This window comes from Coturnix japonica, chromosome 3 (genome assembly GCF_001577835.2).
Source record: "Coturnix japonica isolate 7356 chromosome 3, Coturnix japonica 2.1, whole genome shotgun sequence".
Taxonomy (NCBI): Eukaryota; Metazoa; Chordata; class Aves; order Galliformes; family Phasianidae; genus Coturnix; species Coturnix japonica.
The window spans coordinates 58,848,292-58,861,496 of record NC_029518.1 but is presented as its reverse complement, the minus strand read 5'-3'; the positions used below and the strand labels follow the sequence as shown (position 1 = coordinate 58,861,496).

The window sequence follows — 13,205 nt, the reverse complement described above, 5'->3', positions numbered from 1 at the left end:
TAACTATTTTTAAGAAAAAAACACACAAGTATCTGGATTGATTTATTAGTGATGTCCACACTTTGGAAATATATTTATGGGGCACTGAGATACAGGAATGGAGAATACATTATTGAGTTTATGTGAAAAAATTAGTTCTCAAACAACATAGTCCCAAGGTTATAATAGCCCAAGTAGTCAGGTAAAACCGAAATTCAGCAAGACAGTGGTAGCATGCAGCTGTGCACAAAGGAGAGCAGGCAGTGCACCCTGTGCAGTAACAGTAGCTCCTTGGCTTTTCTGACAGGTTTTGAAAAGTGTTAAAAAGAAGACAAAAAAAAAATAAAAAAATAAAAAAATCAACCCCCTTTGGATTAATATACCCAACAAACTCAGCTTAAATTTTAATTCTCTGCTTCATCTTCAGCACATTGAAATGCAGTTAACAGTAGCAAGTGTTCATACTAGATAAGGGAATTGTTGCTACTCATATAATTATGCTGTTTCTACAGTGTGTTTCTTCAGTGTGATTCAGTGCCATACACGCATACATCTGTGCAGGTAAACAGAAGTATGTGGAACGTGGATTTGCAGGCACAAGTCACTTTAATCATCATTACAGGCTGCACTTTATGACTTCTCAATTACTTTAACATATGGCAGTTAAATATTATTTCAAATATTTGCAGCTGCAATTAGAAACTGAATATTCACAGAAGGGCATTATGTACAATGAGAGATATGTATATACTTACATAAAGTTAGATGTAGGTGTTGGTTTGTCTGCACACAAGGCAAGTAAACAAGCAGTATTTGAATACTGTACAACACCACTAGAACTTTTTTCACTGTCAAGGTATGTGTATACAAACACACTTGTATAATATCCCTTTTATTTGTGTATCAGCAGGATTAAGCAGCTGAGTCATGTATAGCAGCAAGCAAGTTGAATGAATACTCAGTGTTTCATACACACCCATCCAACACTCTTCAGGAAAAGTCGGAGTCCTGCCTGGTATTCTGTTCTAAGGAAATAACGAAGATGCTGAAGTGGTAATTTAATAAAAGCACAGTGCAGTGAAAGAAAATACATCCTGGTAAAATAAACAGGCTCCTTCGTCTTCCTACTCAAAACAACTGCCTTGTCCTAGAAACTCCTGAAGTGAGAGCAAGGGCATGTTCTGTTAGCCCTTACACAAATACTCCAATCTTATACAAACCACTTATTCTATGCTCATTTCTGGCTTATCAGGGATGATATCACAGCAATGAGATACAGGAAGGTCTCCGTTCTGTCAACATCTGGAAGCAACTTAAAGCAGTAAAATATCTGTGTAGTCTCTACTGCATTCTGTCACTGAAACACATTTCCTTTAGATCTGTTTTATGGACTCTCTGAAGGAAGTAGGAACTGATGAAGTTACCGATGCCAAGCAAGAAGAAAATAAAACAGGCAAACACACAGGAGTAATCCTATGTAAACATTGCAGTACTCAAAGCAATGTAAGGAGATCCAACTCATGTTTCTAGAAACTTAAGATGTGACTTCATCTCAGAACTCTGGCTGTCAGCCTGCCAGTCTGCAGAAATTCAAAGCACAAGTGATGGCTGGCCTAGTTTAGAAAACGTAATAGCAATTAAGCAAAGGAAAAAGAATTTAAAATTATTCTCTTAAGATGATAGCATACAAGAAATAAACAGTTGATAAATTATGCAACATACACTGAAGAGACAGAGAAAGAATGTTTAATCTCTTCCCCTTGCTCTGTTTTACACATTACTCCAACAATAAAATTCTTACATTTTGGATTTTCTTACTCTATTTAGGTTATCTCTGAAATGGAAAAACAGCACACATTAAACTTACATTGGTTTCTGAGAATGCATATATTAAATGTTTTTAAAAACTGATTTGATAATCTCATGAAAGTTTTAAGGCACTAAGCCATCAATGATAAGCCTCTTATTAAGATCAAATTTGGAAAAATGTCACTGTAACACATTTTTTTGGAATCACAATTAAAAACAAAAACAAACAAACAAACAAACAAAAACAAAAACAAACAAACAAAAGAAACCCACCAACCCCAAAACTGGTAGAGAAGACATTATTCTTCATAGAAGAATAAAGAAGTAATGTAAAATATTTTTTTCCACTGCTTACATAAATAATTTGGTGCTATTATAATGATGCTCAAGATTAATACTGGAATGTTAGAATAACAACATTTAAAATAATTACTTTTGTTCCTTTAATCTCCTAGCTTTATTGTTCTTTCATTCCCTGCTTAAACCTACATGGCTGCATTTGGAAACTTTTAAAAATACTTCAGCAGAAATGCTCATGGAGATGTATTATCGCACTTTCACTTCTGTCCTGAGGCTATCATGTTTGACACTAACAGAAAATAATTTCAAGGACAACATAATAACACAGTCTGAATAAATTAAAGGAAAGTATAAAGTACTTAATTGCAGATATGATTTGCGTTTGTTTTCAAACCAGTGTGTAATAAATAGATTAGAATGTAAAAACTGCGTTTAAAACACAAGTAGGCTTTTAAAAAAAAATCTACTACAACTTAAATCACCAGTAACCATGTATTGAAAGAACATTTCTAACATTATTCAATCACCAGTTTCTCTCTAGACAATAAAATTTGTGTGAAATATCACGTACACTTTGGAACTATTTAATTATAGAACATCTTGTTAAGCAAATGTAAATACGAAGGATTTGTTAAAATATTTGTTGCTTTCTCTACCTTGAAATACAGCAAATGATCCCCTAGTGGCTGCCTCTACAGAGGTTAAAACTGCTTTTGTATACCACAGCGAAGATGAGGGCAGCAGATTTTTGCCTAAATCGTTTTTCACAACTTCTTTCTCTCCCTGACATATCACATGCCATGTCCTCCTGCCAGAGCCATACTGGGAGGCAGCTATGCCAGGAGGCACGCTGCTGACTGAAGAGAAGATGCTGAGTAACAAGTGCACCTTGGAGAGGGATGAGCCAGCACCGTACCCATCAAGACATTCCCTGGAGCAGGCTCAGCTTAAAACACCAGGGCTTCTTATCAACCTGTGCACTTCTGCTGAAGGATATGGTGATGGCTGTGCTTAATTTCATGGGCAAGGACTTCTTCCAGTAAGAAATCTCAATATTGGGCACATAATCCTGTTGGAAATTTGGTTTGTGATCCAATATACACAATAACACACAGAGATAGCATTCTGCTTCATGGATGGTAGGATGGGAAGCAGGAGTTGTTTGAACAAAACTATAGGAAACATCAATCTCAGGGCACAGGATCTCAGCCTCAGTACTGGCTCAGGATCGGGATTATGTGATTGAGCAGGTCCCTCCATAACCCTGCAAGTGAGAAAGTAAAGCTAAGAAAATATACTTGAACTTAATGTGATGTGTACCTACAACTGGTGCATAACAATTAGGTCTGGATTCAATATTAACATGAAAAGATGCTCTTAACTTCAGACCCTGATACTGGCTTTTACGATCTTAGTTCTTTAAATCATTACTCTAAGATGTGTAAACTTCTGCTGTGTTGTGGCCACAGCAAAACAAAAGCGTAGGCTGCTTCTTAATGCACTTTCCCATGCAAAGGAAATATTTAAATCCCCTCAGGCCAAAGTCATTTGGTGCAGAAATATTAAAAATGAATCAAGAACTTTACAAACTCAAATATACAACTATTGAAAGGCTTTCAGCCATCTCAGAAGTGGCAACACAAATGCTGATCTCTCTCCTCTCTATTTTTCCCTAACACTGGTGTTGAAGTCCCAACATCTACTTTCCAAATCTCACACCAAATCCTTTGTTGTTTCTAGCAGAAATGACTGAGCAGATTTAGCCCAGGGCATTATCATCCTTTACCTCTTCTGAAAGTCTTTAATGTTTTGTACAACAGCAGCAAATATGACTGTTTATTTCATTAAAACAAATGTAAATACTTACAATTTAATTAATCAATTTCAGTAAATTATGTCAGATTGTAAGTTTACATACTTAAAAAAAATCCAATATTAAATGATGATTTAACACTCGGTTGTTTATTTCTAACCATATCAAATGGAGACTCACATTGTGAATTACTGACTGCTTTTGAAAATGTAAACTTATATGTCTTTCAACTCACTGATTAACATGCATAAAGGTAACAGCAGGCAGGTTTTTTTTCAGACTGGCTATGCTTGCAATGCATTAATTAAATCACTCTGAAGATGTTCTGAAGAAAAAAGGCAATGAAAACAAAATAACCTCTGAACCTGGAAGAGTACTTCAGAAACAGATGTTTGTTTGTTTTTAAATACATTCAGATGTATTCTACTTTCAATAAAATTTGAAATAGAAAGGATAAAAAAAAAAATAGTAAAGAATCCCAAACTTTCATGGTGTAAGTTTACTTTTGGGCATAACATGGTAGAACTTTACTGTAGAAGTGCTGTATTTGTAATAATTACATAAATTAATTCTGCTTTATTTCATACAGTACTCTCACAATGCTTTGCTGCTTCCTGTGGTGTCATACCCTTTTTATTTTTCTTAAAACCTCCCCAATAATTGCTTACTAAAAAGGTTTTAAGTAATGTTGTATTAGGCAAAGCAGGCGGGGCTTCAGGTTGTAATGTGATAGACCCTCACCAGCTCAGTTATGCATATGTACAAGGGTGTAGATATAAGGGACTTACACAGGCAAATAAACGCCATTTTACCGCTCACCACATTGGTGTCATGAAAAGCATGTAATTTGGTTGGGGCGTCAAAGCACCTTACTGAGGGATGTGACTTACAGGGTTACCAGTGTAAGGTAACAAAGTAACTTATGCAAGTTTTATATAAGATTAATTTAAGAAAAACCTAAATATACTCTAGATATTGTCAAATGAGGATTCTCCTCATTTTTAATAAATTGCTTTTTTTTTGTTATTATTACAAGGCTTATAAGACCTGGTCCTTGTTAATAAGGTTCACAATGAAATTGAGTTTGTTCAGGTCACGCTACAGACTGACACTTGCCCAAGGATATTTCTGTGCTTATTTCTTTTTATCCCTGAGCAGTCCTCACTGAGCAATAGCGTTGTTAAATTCCCATCCAAATCAAATTAACCCAGGTTTGAAAAGAGAAAACATTTCTAATATACTTCTTTCTTGCAGTTTAAAATGGGCCATAAGTTCGACGTTTTAATATATTTTGGCTGACTGATTGGACAACAGTAGAGGAATAAGAAGAAGCTTTTCTTCATCCATCCACCCACCCACCAGAACATAACATTTTCATGCCCACCACCTTTAGGCTTTTTTTTTGTTTTAAGTCCTCCTGTAATTTTGTTCATAATCATCACAGAAGTTGAGCCGAAGCTGCTGGCATGTATCAGTGGTACGTCCAGTCTGGTGACTTCTTGGTGCAGAACGGCAGAGGGATCCAAGAACCTGGCATTTCTACCTAAATGTTGAGGTATCTCTCCATCATGTTTTGCACCATCAGAAAGAAAAAACAAAACCAAAAGAGGAATACAGTCATTCCTCTACATGCAACTGCATACAAAAGCTTATTTCCTTACTTGGTTTCCTCTCTCTCTGTTTAGACAAAAGGAGCTGCAACATTTGTAAAAACAAAAGGTTTGGTTTTTACAGAATTATTACTTAGTTTTCTGATCACAGTCCCAGTTTAAACAACTAATCCTCAATTCTAGAGCAATTCAATAACCACTACAGTTCACCAGTACTTAAAAGATAGTGTATTCTTTAATTTTCACTCGACAAAAGAATATATTAAAAAAATTATAAATCCCTAATTTTAATATGCATAACACTATTTCTTCCCCACCTCCCACTTTTCTCAGTACATGGGTAACCTCTCATCTCTTTCTGAACCAACATGTACTACAAGAAGAAAGTACAGTAAAGTGAGAAAAAAAGTTGTTGCTCAAATAAGCAAGATATGTATATTCATATCTTCACAAAGAAATTAAGCAGTGTTTTTAGAATGAGAGAATTCTGGAGATTTTCCAGTTTTCCTTTAGCACCATCAGTGGGGGATATTTCAAACTGCTGCTTTCTTATCCCAAAAGCAGAGTCACTATTAAGCAGCACATGGGAAAATAACTGAGACAAGGGATTTGTTTCCTTCCCTATATTATGATCAGATCACAGGAATGTGAGCAATTTAACTTCAAATGATAATTTAAGGCCAATTTCCAGAAAATAAATAAATCATGCATCTTACCACATTTTTAACTAGTATTGAGAAAGTTAGTTCTGTTGACCAAAGTCAACATATGAAATATAATCTATTAGTAACTATATCAACTTCCTGATCAACACTACTTAGTGTTAACAAAATAATAATAAACAATACTAAAAACAGGGAACATAAAGAAAGGAACTCTATAATGTTGCAAGGAAGCTTTCTCTGCTAGGACAAAATGAGGGGAAAAAAAGAGCAAGGAAAAACAAAGAAAAGACAGACAACTCTCTCTATATATCCTTTCACTCACACAACACAAGTGTGAAAAGGATAACCAAGCACCATTTGCCACATGCTACAAAGGGCAGCTTTAAAAAAAGAAGTCTCTTTCTTTCTTTTTTTTTTTTTTTTTGTCACATTCAGGAATGTTACAAGTAACAGAGAAAAAAGCTGAAGCTGGACAATGGTACACAACAGATGGGATGCATTTCACTTTATACTTGTGATAAGAATGGCAGTTTTCTTAAATTAAGAGTTTCCCTAATTAAGTTCCTTACAAATACCAATAGATATATCTTAATTCCCACAAAACAGGGAACATATTAAGATTTTAAGAAAAAACTACCAAACGTATCAGTTTGATAGTTCAATAGGATTAACACCAGCTGCAGTCCACCAGCACCCTCAAAGAAGGACACCTTTTACTTCAAACGCACGTGAGATTTTTTCATTGCTCCTGTCAGTCACATCCTAAGCATAAGAATAGAACTGTAAAACATAGTGGTCAACTACGAAAATATACCTTTTAGTCACCTACCCTCTACCTTCAAGAAACTTCTATTAGAACAAGAGAGAAACCAAAGATGTATACTTTCTCATGAAAAACCTTAAAGAACTTCAAAAAATTGCTTTCCTCTGCTTCTGCTACTTAGTCAGCTGTTTTAAAATTCTCACCAAGGATCTGAGTCTCTTTCTGTACAAAGTCATCAAGCAATTTCCTTACAACCACCCATGAATGCAAGTCAGCTGTGGAAGCTGAAACCTCCATCTAAAGGATAACAGTGAACAGCTGGTAGGTATTAACTGATAAAATTGCTTTATCTACTTTGGAAACCTCAGGTGTCTTCCTGCATTTCCCTGCCATTGGCTGTCATATAATTTCCATTCTTACCACATATATCCAGAGAATATAATGTCATTTCTGTGTATTTTTTGCTTGTTCTCAGTGCATGGTTCCTCCTGTTCTGTGAACAGAACTGAGATCAGAAGCAACTAGTATCTAATGGTGAACTAAAAAAAAAAAAAAAAAAGCTATAATGCAGAGTCTCAAGGGGGAAAAAAAGAGCTTAGCTAATCCAGGGGTTCCTATGTTAGATACATTTTAGAAGAAAAACATGATATTTCTCCATATAGCCCTCATTTTTTTTGGTAGAGAGCTTGGACTTGTAGGCAGGAAGGATACCACAGTCGTTCCACCTGTGGATGAGAATGTTCTGCAAGCACTGGAGTGCAAAGTATCCTCTCTGGGTCACCACAGCTGAGGAGCATACACACTACTTCACTAAGCGGACTTATTATCATGAAACTTTACTCCTCACCCTAAAAGCATGGACTTCTTTCTGGAGGCCCCGCTGCTGAAAAGAAAAAAAGCACTTCACCAGGGAAACAAAAGACTGAGCTACAAAGACAGTGCTTAAAAATATAGAGTTTAGTTCTTGCTTGTTGTTCTTCCACTGCTGTACCAAGCATTTGCCCTCAGCAAACCGTTGCTTCATTTGGCAGCAGTTCTCCCGTTGGCTTTACTACTCCTGTGATTTATAAACCACCCTTTTCATTCCCCCCTGCCTATCAACTCCTGGAATTTATTCCCTGTAAAAGTTTGTTTTTGTGCTCTCCCAAAATTAATCTCTGTTAAGGATGATTCTTCACAATCTGTCATGAATAACAGGAGGAGAAATGCCCTGCAAGCGGATACCCATTCTATTTATGCTTTCATATAATTCAATCACAGATCTTTTATTCCTTGAAACTTGAAAAATCCACATTAATAACATATCTCTAGGGTTGAACAAGTACATCTGAAAGTGCCAATTCACTTTTATTTACACACTCTACTGGCAAAAGCAAAAGGCAATAGAATGAGAAAGACAGAAAATCTGTTTGCAGCCAAGTCTGCCCTTGTCTTTTTGAAAGGCTAAAATTATTATTATTTCCCCACACAGCAACCCCATGGATTTGTTTGTCTTGAGCTGTGAGCCACCTATTTACAGCTTTTCCAGAGTTTTGTTGTTTGCCTTGGTTGCAGAGTTTGACTGAAAAAGCTGGAACATGCTTCCTCTGCGGAGCAATTGCAAGAGTTGCTTAATATTATGAGCACGATCCTGCAACACATCTGGCAGCACACTACACTACATAAGTTTGTTACCCTTTTGTTCAGGGGAGGCCCCGAGGAAATCATCATAAAAGTACTGAAAGAATATCTACCCATGGCATTTGGGAAAAAAATATCCTCTGCTGTAAGTGGAAGAACTGAGAAACTTGCTGAATGGATGCAATGATCTTCATGCACTATGCAATTCCAGCAGCTGAGGCATTAAGAAAAACATCAAATATCATGAGACTGAAGATAATGTTGTGGGTGTGGCAAAAGTGAGCTATGGAGGAGTTGGAATGACTCATGCATTTTGGTGTCTTGTCCTCTGTTGGTGGTGTACTTAATCATGCAGTTTATCTTATGTATTCTTTGTTGCTTTCATTCATTTTAACCTGCAAGCTGTAAACACATTTATTATGAAAATAATAAAATTACAGAAACTCTGTGTGAAGTCCCCAAAATCTTGCTACAGGCCTACTTATCACCTTTCCATTCTCATCACAAAGGCACTGCACCATTTGTTAGTATTAGATAACATGAGAGAGTGTGAGGAAAACTGAAAAAAATAAGTGAAAGAAAGTAAAGAATGAAACAGGGAAAATGAAGAAAAGAAAGAAGAAACATAGTTGTGGTGCTGGAGAAGAAAGAATAAAAAAGGAGACACACACAGTAGAATGATGACATTCAATTCAATAACAAGGATCCATTTTTAAAATATATTTTCTCTTGCCTCACTACTTTTCTACTGTAATAAGGTTAGGCTTCTGAGTAATTTTGAATAGTGCAGTGGCAGTGATTATCAGAACAGTCTCATGAGTACATTTAGGCAAATAGTCTTCAGAAGATCCTGAGCCCATTTTGTCAATTCAATGGGAATTTTAATTGACTATTAAAATACAGCAATACACAATAAAGACATTACTGCACTGCTGCAGAAATGTTAGCAAATGTGTCATCAACAGAAAAGGCGATTCTCTTCTGTGGGTTCATCAGAATTGCTACAACAGCGTAAATAGGCTGTAGTAGCAGTAATTGAGGGTTTAGAAGGTCTTCCAAATATACTTCCCCCTAAAAAAATAAAAAAAACAAAACAAAAAACAACCCAGAAGTCCAACAATTAAAGCCTGAGTTGTACATGAGTTTCTCTCTTCCCATTACTGCACATGTAATAGGTCCCATTTTACTGTGTGGCATAGGATGGTGCCTGCAGGTCTATTCAACAATAGGAAAAAATTACAATACTAAGTGAAACTGCCATACAGTGACACTGAACTCAGTTTCTTTGAGCATATTTGCACTTTTTATGATCTCCAGAAAAATCATCTTCCAGAAAATTTTCCAGAAAATCTACACGGATCAAAATGCAGAGGTTTTTGCACCCTCTGCTCTGCAAGGTTGGTCTGAGCCCCTGAACCCCTTGCTGAGACAAAGCAAACTGTTCCTCCCACAGCGAGTTCACACCAGAGACCACAGGAAGGAATGGATCACATTCATTCTCTCATAAGCATGGCACAGAGATGCAGCATTTTGCCAATTCTCACAACAGCAGTAGTCTACCAAAATCAGCTCATGGCTAAGGCCAGTTAGGTTTTCTGTGACTTTGCATCCACAGTCTGAACCATGATTAGTTGTAAATAGAGAACCTCCTTTTTGCAGAAATCATGTCCCCAGGAATGTGCATATAACAAAAGCATATTAATCAGATAAATTTGCATTTCTGTAAAACACAGAAATGATATAACAATTCTCTATGCAAAAGATACATACAGAAGCAGACAACTTTCTCCTTAAATAGAAGTTTGCTCATTAGACAACAAACGTTTAAAAAGAAAGCATGTCAGTGAGCAAGAGAAAAGCTGTAAATAAACCAAAATCAGGATGAACATTACATACTGCTGCTGGTCTCAAAGGGCTTTATTAAAAACAAAAGCATAAAAAGTAGTTCCTGAATAGGATGATTTTTAATTGTGTCCTCCTGAGAACACTGCACAAGGCAGACTTGAGAGCTTCTTAAGTCCCAGTAGGCTACAGAGAGAAGCAAGCAACAGATTCCCTTTGGTCTAAGACCACCTATTGCTGAGTTTCTGGACTACAGTTAAATCGCAGTGACAAATTTTGTTTATCTGGTTCTGAGCCAAACTCAACTTTATCAACATCTATTTTATTCTAAAATAAATATTTGAATATACAAAGGACTCCTTGAAATCTAATTTCTTATTAGTTTAAGAGTGAGTGTACAGAATCAACAGTTACAAGGGCATGCAGAGACAAGACAACGGGAAATGGTTTTAAACAGGAAGAGGGTAGATTTAGACTAGATTTTAGGAAGAAGTTCTTTACTGTGAGAGTAGTGACACACTGGGCAGTCTGCCCATCGAGGTTGTGGATGCCCCCTCCCTGGAAGCATTCAAGGCCAGGCTGGATGGGGCTTTGAGCAAACTGGTCTAGAGGGAGGTGTCCCTGCCTAGAGCAGGAGAGTTGGAGATGAAGAGTCCCTTCCAACCCAAACCATTCTATGATTCTAACTATGTAAAACTCACAAGCAGTATTGATTAAAACAATGCTACCTTCAATATGTCTGGCTGCAGTGGGACTGGTGAGCAGTTCACAATATCTTATAAGTTTCAGAAAGTTGAGGTACCTGTCTCTCTGGGACTTCATAACAGTTCAAGCACTCTTGAGCCAGATACAGAACAGGTACCTGGGCACAGTATGGTAATGGTGCCCTTAACATACTTTAATCCACAGACAATACATGGGCAACACAAGATGAAGTCTGGGAAAAAGAAAATCTGTAACAGATAAAAAGAAAACAAAACACAGCAATCTACAATTAAAAACAACAGCAACAAAAAACCAAACCAAAACAAAAAAACACAACCAACCAACCAACCAACCAACCAAAAAAAACCAGCAACCCAAAAAACAACCATGCTTTTGACCAAACTAAATAGCAAGAACCTATGGAAAGTAAGAATTTTGATTCTGCCTCTCTGTGATTCTGGAATGTTTTGAGCTACCAACAGGAGCTCCAGTCCCACTGAGATTTGCAAGCTAGCATTTGTAGCAACATTAATTATTTACTACAAAAGACAACTAGAAGAGAAAGAACAGTAATCTCCTCTATCATCCCTGCCTTATTTCATAGGTCTTTAGTTAGTGCCAGATAGAAAAACACACACCAGACAAGCAGGGCTCTTTCTCTGATGATTAGGTACCCACTTGGAAAGAGGCAAACCAGGTTGCAGCGACTACTTAGCTATAAACAGGACAAAGCCCTCCAGCAGGAGCACCTGGAAATCTTCAGCTGATATTGCTCAAATCTTTATGACAAGAGAACTCAGCATTAACAGCCAGATTTGCTAGCATCTTGGGATCTCCACTCACAGACAACAGTTAAGGATCTGCCCTCCCAATTATTTATGTTTGCTGTGATATGGTAACGACATGGTACATTCCTCAACCATCCCATTGCCATACATTGATCTCTCAGATGTTGGGAAAGATGATGAAAGTCACAAGATGAAAGAAAAAGGAAAATCTCAGAACAAGCTTACATAAAATATTTATATCTTGTAGCAATTACAAACAGAAAATAGGAAATAAAAATTCCTCATAAGCATCAGCAATTATGCAGTGTCCAAATTATCTATGTGCAATTCCCTCCAGGAAGTTTTCTCTATAGATTTCTGTTGCTGGAATCTAAAAGTGAGACAGTCTTTCTGGCTTATATCTTTGGTTACTAAATGTACATCTAGCCTGGTATGACATGTTACTAGCAAAAGTAAGGTTCTATGCTTTATTTCTAATCTCCACTAAAACCCATAACAAGCTTCAGTAAAGCAAGATGGTAAGATGGTACCTCAGCTGTGAAAAACTTATAGATTGCAATAGCCTAATTATTGTATCTGTCTCTTGAGATGTTAAATATGTTCTTTTGTGCACTCATAAAATGCACTGACCTCTTTTTTCTTTTCTTTTCTTTTCCTTTCTTTTCTTTTCTTTTCTTTTCTTTTCTTTTCTTTTCTTTTCTTTTCTTTTCTTTTCTTTTCTTTTCTTTTCTTTTCTTTTCTNCTTTTCTTTTCTTTTCTTTTCTTTTCTTTTCTTTTCTTTTCTTTTCTTTTCTTTTCTTTTCTTTTCTTTTCTTTTCTTTTCTTTTCTTTTCTTTCCTTTTTCTTTCTTTTTTTTTTTTTTTCATTCTTACAGAGTAATAATCTTCTTGTGATAAATCAAGTGATGCTGGCTGGACATTACTAAGCTGAGTCACCAGAGTCATCACAGAAAGTACATTTAAAATGCTGCTGATCAAGCATAGGATGAGAGCACACTAACATCTTTGTCTAACAGCTCCTTACAGGTGTAAAGATATGTATCCTTTTCAAATAAAAAAGTGATCTATATGTTGTGGGAATCTCCATTAACATAAAACAGTGTTTATTCTATTCTATTTATGTTTCTATGGTAAAATCTGATGTTCCTTAACTGGTGATGAATACTAGTTCTCAGATGAGGAGCGGTGGTGTATGTCCTAGAACACTGTTATGGATTAAGATATGCAGAACAGCTGGATTTTAATCTTATGGCAGTGCTACAAAACAAGATGTTCAGTTAGTTGCAAGCTGGAAAAGTTTTTTGAACTTCAG

General features: G+C 36.3%; 1 protein-coding gene across 4 annotated transcripts in view; it reads right to left on the bottom strand.

The window, feature by feature from the left end:
- The window catches only part of HS3ST5 (heparan sulfate-glucosamine 3-sulfotransferase 5), a 182,608-nt gene that overhangs the window by 68,563 nt on the left and 100,840 nt on the right, over positions 1 to 13,205 (bottom strand). The window contains exon 3 of one of the 4 annotated variants that reach the window (XM_015858786.2): positions 11,204 to 11,354. The exons of the other annotated variants lie outside the window; for them this stretch is intronic. The gene's annotated coding sequence lies outside the window, so the exon portion shown is untranslated. The remainder of the gene's footprint in view (positions 1 to 11,203; positions 11,355 to 13,205) is intronic. 4 annotated transcript variants of the gene reach the window in all.